The 10,870-nt window shown below is 36.5% G+C and overlaps 1 long non-coding RNA gene across 1 annotated transcript; it reads right to left on the minus strand.

Annotated features, from left to right (window-relative positions):
- Positions 1–3,164: 3,164 nt before the first annotated feature.
- LOC110693829 lies at positions 3,165–5,880 on the minus strand. Its single transcript, XR_002505693.1, has 2 exons — positions 4,500–5,880; positions 3,165–3,972 (listed from the first exon to the last, which is right to left on the minus strand). It is a non-coding gene; the product is annotated as an uncharacterized LOC110693829 (long non-coding RNA).
- Positions 5,881–10,870: the final 4,990 nt, after the last annotated feature.

The following is a 10,870-nucleotide window of genomic DNA, read 5'->3' on the forward strand; positions in this document are numbered from 1 at the left end:
GTTAACTACCCTTACTTTCCACCCCAATATGGTCCTCTACCATCTTTTGGGGGTGATGGGGTACCTACGTACCCATATTGGCAAGGACCCCCGGGGTCCAACACCGAGACTCGCTCATTCCCTGATGAGCACGGCAACTATGATTACCGTATTCCCGGTGGGAGCGATTATAGGGGTGATCCTAACTACCCTTATGTACACCCCGATCATCCACTACCGCTCGCCTTGCCCGAGAAATTCACTCCCCTTGCCCCTTGGTAACAAGATAACTTTCGGGGGCATTATGGTTGGCCACCCGGTTACACCGGGGGATGGGTTCCTCATGGTCCCCCATCCGGGTTTTCCTATGATGGGGATAACAATGATGGCTCCGGGCCGAGTGGTAGTGGTTGCTAGTTCCTTCATTTTTGTGCTATGTGCCTCCATCCCTTGTCTTATGTGTGCTTGCTTTGTATTATTGGGATGTTGAGATGTATTTTTGTTTAGCTTGGGGGAACTTTTCCTTTTCTTAGGGGTTTTGTCTCGGTGGCCAATTTGTTGTTGAAACTTGCCTTGTTTCTCTTGATAATTTGCATGATTATCTCATTCTTGATCCTACTTTGATGATGTTTGCTCATTTTTGATCTTGTTGTTGTTGTGATGATGATGTGTGTTTGCTCCCTTGTATTCAAACCCCCAAAATCCAAATCCCATGAATCCGAACCCCTTGAATCCAAATTTTATAGTTTAGTATTTTGTTGTTTAGTTAGATGTTTAGTTAGTTCTTATTTTCTTATTTTTGTTTTCTTGATAGTTTAGTTTTGCTTATTTTTGCTTTTTATTTTCTTTCCTCTTCGTTTTCTTTTCTTTTCTTTTGTTTTGAAGTTACTAACCATTTTCTTTGTCTATAGTTTTCTTTTCCATTTTTGTTCTCACATGGTTTTGATGATGATGCTTTGATTTTTGGAGCTTCACGAGGTGGTTGATTCTCCACCTTACCTTTTTTTAGCATTGCTTGGAAGCCGGTGAGATCTTTCTTATTTCTCTTTATTCTCTTTTATTTTCTTGGATGCATAGTTTAGGATTTGTTTTAGGAAGAGTTGAATGGTTCGAGGATGGATGCTTTTAACACCTAGAATGTTTGGGATCATTGGCGATGTTGTCATTTGATCACTTGTTTGTCGATTGGGAATTACATGTTCTACTTGCATATTCGTTCCATTCTTCATTTTCCTTCTTTTCCTTTATCTATGTTTTTCTTTTCTTTTCTTTTCTTTTCTTTTATTTTTCTTCTATTTGTTTTTGGATTTTGGAATGTTTTTTAGGCTTTATTTGTCACCTTTTTGTTTTTCTTTTTGAATTGGACTATAAATAACCGATTTTTGCTTTTGAATGAATATCTTCCTAAATGGTATGGGTATGCACGGTTTGAGAATATGCTTGGTTGACTCTAGGATAGGTGTATGCTAAGGTAGCATGTTCTAGAACTAGGAGGATCATGAAACCGGATTCTACTTGTTTGTGGCATGTTGGTAGTTGCTTCCTATGGTCGATTTGACACCTATAATGAGTTTTTGCTACATCCATGTGAGGTTCTTCATTTTTCAAGCCTTCTACATATCTTGCATGAGTGGCATGGATCCTTGACTATTGCGGACCTAATTTCTAATCTTGACTCATAATTCTCAAACACGAGACCAAACCATCTAGGGAAGACTTAGGCATCTTTTCGGGGTGGTAATTTTTCTTTTTCTAGGTTTACTCTTCTTTATTTTAGTTCTTTGGGTTTACATTTGCCCTCTTGCTAACCATTTGAGTCTTTTCCCTTATTTTCAAGCCACATCTTTAGAATTTTGAGCCTTTTGTTTTTTTTGTTCCATTTTTGGTTTTTGGTGAAGCAAATGGTCATTTTTGTGGAGTTTGTGGTTTATAAGTATGGACATTGGTTCCTTTTGTAAGCAAGCTTGTGTTTTGTAAATATTTTGTGAATAATGGCAAATGTATGATATAAAAAGCCGTCCAAAGTTAAAAATGGCATGGACATAATAAATGCAAAGTTGTAAAAGCCGTCCAAAGATAAAGAGGCGAGGACAATTGCTTTGATTTTATGCATAAAAAAAATAGTTGAAAATGTCAAAAATCAAAAATATTTTGATGTAATTCTTTTACCCTTGTCAAGCATTGAGGACAATGCTTCCTTTAAGCTTGGGGGAGAAGCGTTTACGCTTTTTGTAAATATGATTGTGATTATGGCTTTGAATAAGCTTAGGGGAGTTAGTTTGTTTTTGTTTGGTGACTACTTGATTGTGATTCTAAGAAAGGGCCCGTTCTTTGCTTCACTATTAGGGATACCACCAAATTTTAAAATTTTAGCCTACCCCTAACCCTTTTTGCCCTTACGTTACAACCATGGGAAAGACCTTTCGACCTAGAGGTTGAGTCAAATTTCGAGGGAGGGAATTATGAGTTAAAGCCTAAAGAGAGGGGATGCATAGTCAAGACGTCGTGTAGCCCAAAAGTGTTTCTTTTCCGGCTCCTTCGAGGAGTTATTGAGATGCTCATTAGAGGGAGATTTGTGACTATAGGGAGAACGCGGTAAGATTGAACGGGATGAAGGTGAATTGTGATAATTAGTTCTCTATGCTTAACATACTCTATGTTTCAATCAACCTCGAATATCATGAAACGTGCATACCTCTATTGCTTAAGAAAGATGTTTATTCATTTGAAATGTGGTCATTTTTTAAAGTCCAATTCGTAAAGGTTTCAATTTTGTTTTTCTTTCTTTTACTTTCCTTTTTGTGGTTTGCCTCATGTATGTTGGTGGAGAGCTATAGGTTAAGCTCTTAGGAAACCTTTACGAGACCTCACTCGTCCTCGTAGGCGATTTTGGGGTTTAAAGGGCTTGTTGTAGCTAAAAACAACCGTGATTCCTACAAAAGTGAGTCTTAGTGTATATTCCCGTCTTATGTCTTTCTTTTTATTTTTGAATAAGTCTTTCATCCTGTAACGACCCGACCTCTAATTCAGTTATTAAGAGAATCTTAGCAGCGGAATTAACCTAACACGGTCGGGACGTCACTGCCGTAAATCCCTCACGAGATTTACAAGGCAACAATCATACTTAATTAACAAAGTTGATTTATAAAACATAGTAATCTATTTATTAAAAACATTATTCTTAATTTTTATAATAGCAAATCCTATCTTATCTCAAACTTTACTGAGTAGCTTAGTCTTACTATTCAAATTAAACAACTCAAAACTATAACTACTATCAAGTGATAACTGAAAGTAAAATCCTCGCTACTACTCGTCTCCATCATCCCCAACATTACCTAAAACATAAAAACGGGTGAGCCGAAGACTCAGTAACGAACTACTCTAGTAGTGTAACATCATTTCAATTCATTTTAGTTAACAAAACAGAGAAATGGAATATCTTAAAACATTTAATAAAATTCATATAATGATACATATAACGTTCATATTAACATGCTAGTCGCTGGCAAGTATGATATGGCGGAACGTCTACCGCGATGGGTCGGTGCCCATAACATAGAGCAGATGCTCGACATAGTTGGGCTAATGCCCTATGGATACATGCATGACCGAGAAGTAACCTGTAAACATATACTGCCAGATGGACTAGGTTTTTCACTGTTATTTATCATGTTGTGTACCTTTTACATAGGTCATTCATAAACTCATAACATACTTTCGTGAGATCCAAAGATCAATAAAACAACGTATATTAATAAAATTATTCACATAAATCATTAGACTGAAATACATTAATAAACACGTTCATCATCCCGCAAGTCATTAATCCAGAGATGTAAATAACTTTCAAAAGTGACATCATGCTTTTATAAACACATTTCGAAGGGAATTGCGGGTACTAGCAATAGTCGTTACCTCGATTTACAGCCTAATAACCTTCCTATTAGCCTTTATTCTATCGTTCTCACTGAGCTCCGAGGTTCGATTCCTCTTAAAAATATACATTATTGCATTAGTAGGGAAAATGATTTAAAACTATAAACTCTTTAATTAATTTAGTATGAAAACAACATGAAACTCATCTTTAGAAATAGGTGTTACGTAACTTCTTTTTTTTTTATAGAGAACAAAACAAGTATTACCTCATTTTGAGTAAAATGAACATTACTTTAAAAATAGATACTACCACTATTCATATTAGTGGAAAATATTACTATAAAAACTTTAATTAAGAGAACTCTCAAATTTCCTTAGTATCAAAGCTCATTTTTAGGAAGTTGAATGTACGAAGTACATAATCATCAATTCCTTGTGCAAAATAATATTAGAACATAAACAATTTTAAGAGTAAAATAAGAACAAACATAGAACTTAGATAGCAAGCTACTACTATATTTTAACATCATTTTCTTATCACCAAAATATCTACATAATCGTTTTCAAAGAAAGTAGAGAGTTTGTATCTCAAATAAAGGATAAACTTATAATCAAAATAAGAGCAAACAAAATAAGCTCACTTTGGTTTCATGTGTACAGAGTAGTCTCAATGACTATTCTCGGTTTCACCAAATATGACACGAATGGAGGAAGAAGAAGAGTGCGTGGCTGCGGTGCATGAGCTTGGTCGAAGGTAAGAAGAAGGATGGCAACAACGGCCTGGAGCAAGGAAAAGATACAGTGATTGCGGCAATAGTGGTATCTCTTTAGCAGTCAAACTTATGGGTGCTAATAACTTGGTAGAAGAAACTTATAAGAGAAGGAAGAGTAAAGATCAAGATTACTATATTAATTTGATAAGTATCAAAATTAAGCTGATCACCTGACTTTTGTTGTGATGATAAGTGAAACAATTGAACATCCAATGGGAAAGAAGCAAATTTTGACTTCCAATGCTTAACCGTGAAGAAAGAACAAGGAAGAGGTGGATTTTTTCCTTTTGTATGAATAAGGGTATTTTGGTCATTTTATTCCCTCGGGTAAAAATACAAAATTTGATGCAAATCTTTAAACATTTTACATATCAGAAATAAACTTTAAATAATAAATTGCTGATCTTCGTAAAATTAGCTTATGAAATAATATAATATTAAAAAGAAAAATAAAATTCAAGACTAAAACATTCGTTCTTATTAAAAAAGAGACAAAACCTTAATTAAGCTAATAAAATAAATATGGAAAAATTGAAACGAATAATCCCACCTTTTCCATTTCTGCTCAAAACAATCCCACCTTTGCGTATTCTGGAAATAATCCCACCTTTTACCCCCATTTTCTCAAAACAGTCCTTTGATCGGTTTGTAAAATTGGTAACTGGTTTTAGAAGGTGGCTTTCCACGTGTCACTTTCTAATTGGATTTTTTAAAAATAATTTTAAAATAAAAGAAAATTAATAATAAATTTTTTTATAAAAATAAAATAAAATAAAAAATAAAACAGCCTCCTTCTTCCCCGATTCCCCGTCCTCCTTCCCGAACACCCACCTGAAACAGCCCCCTACCCCTATGCCTACTCCTTCCCTAACCGGAGTAGCCACTCCGTAACCCCCCATGCCAACTCCCCTCTTCTTCCTCTTACAGTCTTACCACCCTTCTTCCCCAAAATTCTCAAACCTCCAGCGATTATAACCCCCACCTGAAATTTGTTTTGTCATTTTTAACCCAATTTTCATTTTAGGAACATGGATTAAACCCAAAATACGAAGCAAAATCTTAGGAAAATCGTTAAATTAATCAAAATCAACAAAACCAGGAAGATACACACAGGAGTTTAATTTTGGGGTGATTTTATGGAGCCAAAAACGCAGCACTATAAAACCCATTTTAATCCAATTTTCCGGTGCCACGAACATCACGAACTCACGAAGGTTGCAGCTGAGTTTAATTTAAGGGGGTTTTGGAGTAGCGGTGGTTGGGTTTAGTGGGGTTTGGGTGGTCGGTTTCAAGGTGTTTCGGGGTGGCTGCCAAGGCTGGTAGTTTGGGTTTAGGAGGTTTTGTGGGGGTCAGGTGAGAGGGTAGGGTTGGGATTTCGGGTGAGGTCTAGTGGGGGTGGTTATGGAGGTCTGGTGGTGGTGGTGGTGGGTCTCCATTGAATGGGTTGGGAGGTAGAAGGTGAAATTTAAGAAATAAAAACAAAAAATAAAAAAGAAACAAAATAACTTGTTAAATAGGTTATAAGTAAAAAGGATCATTTTGAGCAAATAAGAGGCAAAGGTGGGATTATTTCTAGATAATTAAAAAGGTGGGATTGTTTTGAGCAGACAAAGGTGGGATTATTAGTTTCAATTTTTCCAATAAATATTAGAGTATGATAAATCGGGTTTTAAAATATCGGGTATTACACATCCTTATTCTTTCTTGCTTTGTTTTGCTCGAGGACGAGCAAAAGTTTAGCTTGGGGGAATTTGATGAGTTGTCATTTATGGCACTCATTTGGTTCTTTTTAGGATGAATTTTATGCTATTCTTTAGCTCTTTTACTTAGCTTTACTCTTTATTTCTTTTAGTTTGCATTTTCTTAGTTTGATTTCTTTCTTTATGCATTTCTTGGTTTATTTTGTTATTTTCTCTTTTATTTGCTTGTTTTCCTTTATTTTTCAGTTTAAGGCCGTTATCCAAGTTTCCCGAGGCCTCTTCCCAAGTTTGGCATTGATTAGGATGCCTAGTGGTCTCCATTTGAAGCTCAAGCATGGAGAAGTGCAAGTTCCTAAAGACCTTGAGCTGTGCATTCAAGCCGTGGGGGCATGATTTCTAGTCTTGGACCCGCAAACATGGAGTTTAGAAACAACAAGGTTTCGTGTTTATCAAGAGCATTAAGTGGAATGCACGAGGAGCATCGGAATGATAGGGAAGATGGTTGCCCTGTTCCCAAGCGCGGGCGCGCGCAGCTATGGCGCGGTCGCGCGGCTTGGTGGTGCGGGCGCGCTTCTCTCGGGCGCGGGCGCACCTGTTCAGGTCCCTGTTCCGTACCTAATTTTGCGCGGCCGCTCTCTCTCTTGTAGTTGGCCGCACCTGTTCGAGTTTATTTGGGGACAATCTAACTAATTTCTCTTAGTTAGTTTTACTATATATAGATTTTCTTTCTATTTTTAGGGAGAGTTGAATTTTTCAGAAATTTAGAATAGAATTAGGTTAGATTTTTAGAGAGAAAATTTCTTGATTGACAATTGAAGATTGATGAATCTAAGTGTTTTTCTCCATTGAATTGAAGCAAGTATGTAAGGATTTCTTTCTTTAATGCAATCTTTGTTTTGATCTCAATTTCTTTGTTAATTGTTCAAGATTGATTGATTTTTGAATTGGTATATTTTTTATTAATATGATGATGATGAATTTGTTGCTTAGTTTAGTTTTGATAATGATTTCCATGATTAGTGAGTAGTTTTCTTGCTAGGGAAATGGTGAAATATGAGTAATTGATGTATGCTAATTGGGGGAAATTGATGGAGTTGATGTTGTGATTAAATTGGTTGATTGATTAAGTGCATGTGTGTGTTCAATTTAGGAGTGATCATCCTAAGTTTCTCATACTAGATTGCACTGTAGGTTCACATTGATACGGAAAATTGATTTGTGACTTACATTTGTCGATTGAGTAGGTTTGCAAGTTTCCTAGCTAGAGTCTCTCGTAGTTGGCGCTAGTTTGACCTCTAGGAGATTAGCCTACCATATTCTCTTGATTGCTTAATCGATTTTCCTTCTCAACGCTTGACTTAGTCATCTCCAATCCCAATTAGTTGAGTTAATTACGAGTATATGTGGATCCATACCCTAGTGCTTGTTAAGTTTGATTTTCATTTCGATTGCTTGATTGGTAGAATAGACACACCTCATTTCATTGCTTTGAAATAGCTTAGCTTTGACTTTAGCATTCATTTCCCATTCCTAGTGGTTCAACCCTTGACTTACTCTATGCTTTGTGTAGGGCTGTGTTGAGAGATTATAAATTGTGTTTTGACCAAGGGTAGATTAGTTTTCAACGACCTAGTCTCGCCCTAGATCAGAGTGAAAGAAGTCACGGCTGGCTGGTGGAGGAGTGAGGGAAGTGCGGCTGGCTGGTGCAGGAGTGAGGGAAGTCGCGGCTGGTTGGTGGAGGAGTGAGGCTGTGAGTTACAAGGAGAAAAGAGAGGCGGGTCTGAGAACTTGAGAAGAGAGTTACAGGTTGATCTGAGAAGTGAGAAGGAAGGAGGGAGAAAAGAGAGAAGAGAGAGGCGGATCTAAGAAAGTGAGAAAAGAGATGAAAATTAGGGTTTTTATCTTTAGGGTATTTAAATGTATGTATAATATAATATGAATTATTTTGAAATGGTAAAAAAAAAAGTGTTCTTTTTCAGATTTTGGATTGGATATCCGATCCGATATCCGACTTTTTTTGGATATCCGAAATCCGAAATTTCGATATCCGATATCCAAAATTTTCGGATCGGGTGCGGATTGGATTTTCGGATTTTCGGATTATCAGATACTTTTGTTTAGCCTTACTTATATATGTTTAGTCATATGAAAAATCTTTTATGTCAAATATTCTTATCTATAACAAAATCTTACTTTATCTACCAAAAATCTAATCCTACGTTAAAACTATTATCCTTTGTTAAAAAATCTCATCTTATTTGCCAAAAAATCTTATCTAAGCTGCCAAAAATCTTACCTTATCTAATATTATTCTTTTCTTATCCAACAAATCTTATCTCGTGTTAAAAAAATCTTATTATCCTTTGTTAAAAACGTCTTATTTGACCATATTGCAAATCAATTTTACTTACTATTATTTCGATTGTCTGTAAATTGACCTATTCTACTTAAAACACTATCACTGTTAGAACTACAACTACATATTTACTATAGTAGTTTTAAAATGGGTAGAAATTCATTTTTTTTTAACTTCTAGTGATGAAATTTATGACTACATGTTGCCTGATTTTATTAAGGGAAATCGACAACAACAAATCATTAAAGATGCATTAATATATGTGGTTAACAATCTTAATACCACTGTGCAACAACAACAAGAAGATGTTCAACGTCAGAGAAAACAAAGGGAATTTATACCACGTATAATCGTGAAGCAACACATGATCAGTTGGTTACTGACTATTTCAACGACCAACCATAGTATGGTGAGGATAAGTTTCGATGTAGGTTTCGCATGCAAAAACCTCTATTTATTAAGATGTGAATCAACTAAGTGAAACTGGCCGATTTTCCAACAACATGCAAATGCTAGTATGCGTTTGGGTGCTTCAACAATACAAAAGTGCACAACGGCTATAAGGATATTAGCCTATGGCTGCACAACTGATCTTCAAGCTTGGGGCAACTACGACTAAACATTGTATCACACACTTCATTAACGGAGTGATTTGTGAATTCTCAACAGAGTACTTGAAGAAACCATCCCTTGAAGATATCAATCGCATTCTAAGAGAAAGAGAAGAAAGAGATTTTTTTGGTATATTGGGAAGTATCGACTGCATGTATTGGGAGTGAAAAATTGTCCGGCGGGGTGGAAAGGGATGTTTAAACCAATAAAATTACTGAATTGCTATTTGACGAATTAAAAATACTCAAGCTGACATTATTAATTACCATGTTACCCTTACTTTCAAATGTTATTACATCCTCACCTATACTTACCTACAAACCACAAATTTAGACCGCCACACCACAACACCTACACTGCCACCACCACTAATACCCGACCATCTTCACCACCACAACCACCACCACATTTTTTGACTAATCACGGTAAGGACGTCTCATACAAATGTCTTATCCGTGGAAGGGACATCTTCGAGAGTTTTCCCTTAGTGGTAGGGGCATCTCCCATAGATGTCACTTACGTGGTAGGGACATCTCCCACAGATGCCCTTACGTGATTGGGACATCTCCAACAGATGTCTCTTTTGTGGTTGGGACATCTCCCGCATATGTCTAATTAATTTTGACTAATTACGATAAATCAAATTAGATGCAAAACATTAATTTTGACTAATTAATTTTGAAATATTTTTAAAAAAAAATTGAAAAAAATTTACAGAAAAATATCAGTTGACATCTGAAGGAGATGTCTATACCGTGGTAGGGACATCTCCGACAGATGTCTTATCAATGGAAGAACATCTACAACAGATTCCCCCCACGTTGTGGAGACATCTGAAGGAGATGTCTCTGTTGTGGTAGGGACACCTCCGACTGATGTCTCCACCATGGAGGGAACATCTCCGACAGATGTCTCCATCACGTTGAGGACATCTCCGACAAACGTTCATAACCAACAAAAAAAGAAGAAAAGACTCACCTCACGGTGGCCGACTTTTCCCCCGTAGTTGCTTCCCTTAACAAGGCATGACGATGGTGGCGTCTATTTCGCGTGCGCTCGTCCTGGTCGATGGAGCTCGATCGGTGTTGCGTAGTAGGCTGCTACCTCCATGAAGAGGTTGTTTTCGTTTAGGTAGTGAATATGTTGTGGGTGATGGCGGCTTGGTGAACAGTGTGAAGGAGATGGAGATGTATGAGGTAGATTGAATTAGGGGGAAGAGATTATTTTCAAGGGTATGTAGGTCATTTATAATATCACCCTAAGTACTTTAATTTTATCAAATAATAATTTTCTAGAGGGCGTTTGGTTCATGTAGTGGTATTGGTTAAGGTGGTATCAAGTTGGAACTTGACACTTAATACCATGTGTTTGGTTCAATTATGGAATGGAGTTTCATCCCCTTAATACCATATATTTGATATCCAAGGGAATGAAATGAGCCAAATCCACCTCCCCTAAAGGTTTCTGAATTTCATATCTTATGGGTTTGAGGTATGTATTTAAAATTCATACTTTTAACAAACAAACATATAATATGAATTTTAGTCATTTTAAACTCATATCTCATACCT

Source organism: Chenopodium quinoa, unplaced genomic scaffold (genome assembly GCF_001683475.1).
Source record: "Chenopodium quinoa cultivar QQ74 unplaced genomic scaffold, ASM168347v1, whole genome shotgun sequence".
Classification (NCBI taxonomy): domain Eukaryota; kingdom Viridiplantae; phylum Streptophyta; class Magnoliopsida; order Caryophyllales; family Amaranthaceae; genus Chenopodium; species Chenopodium quinoa.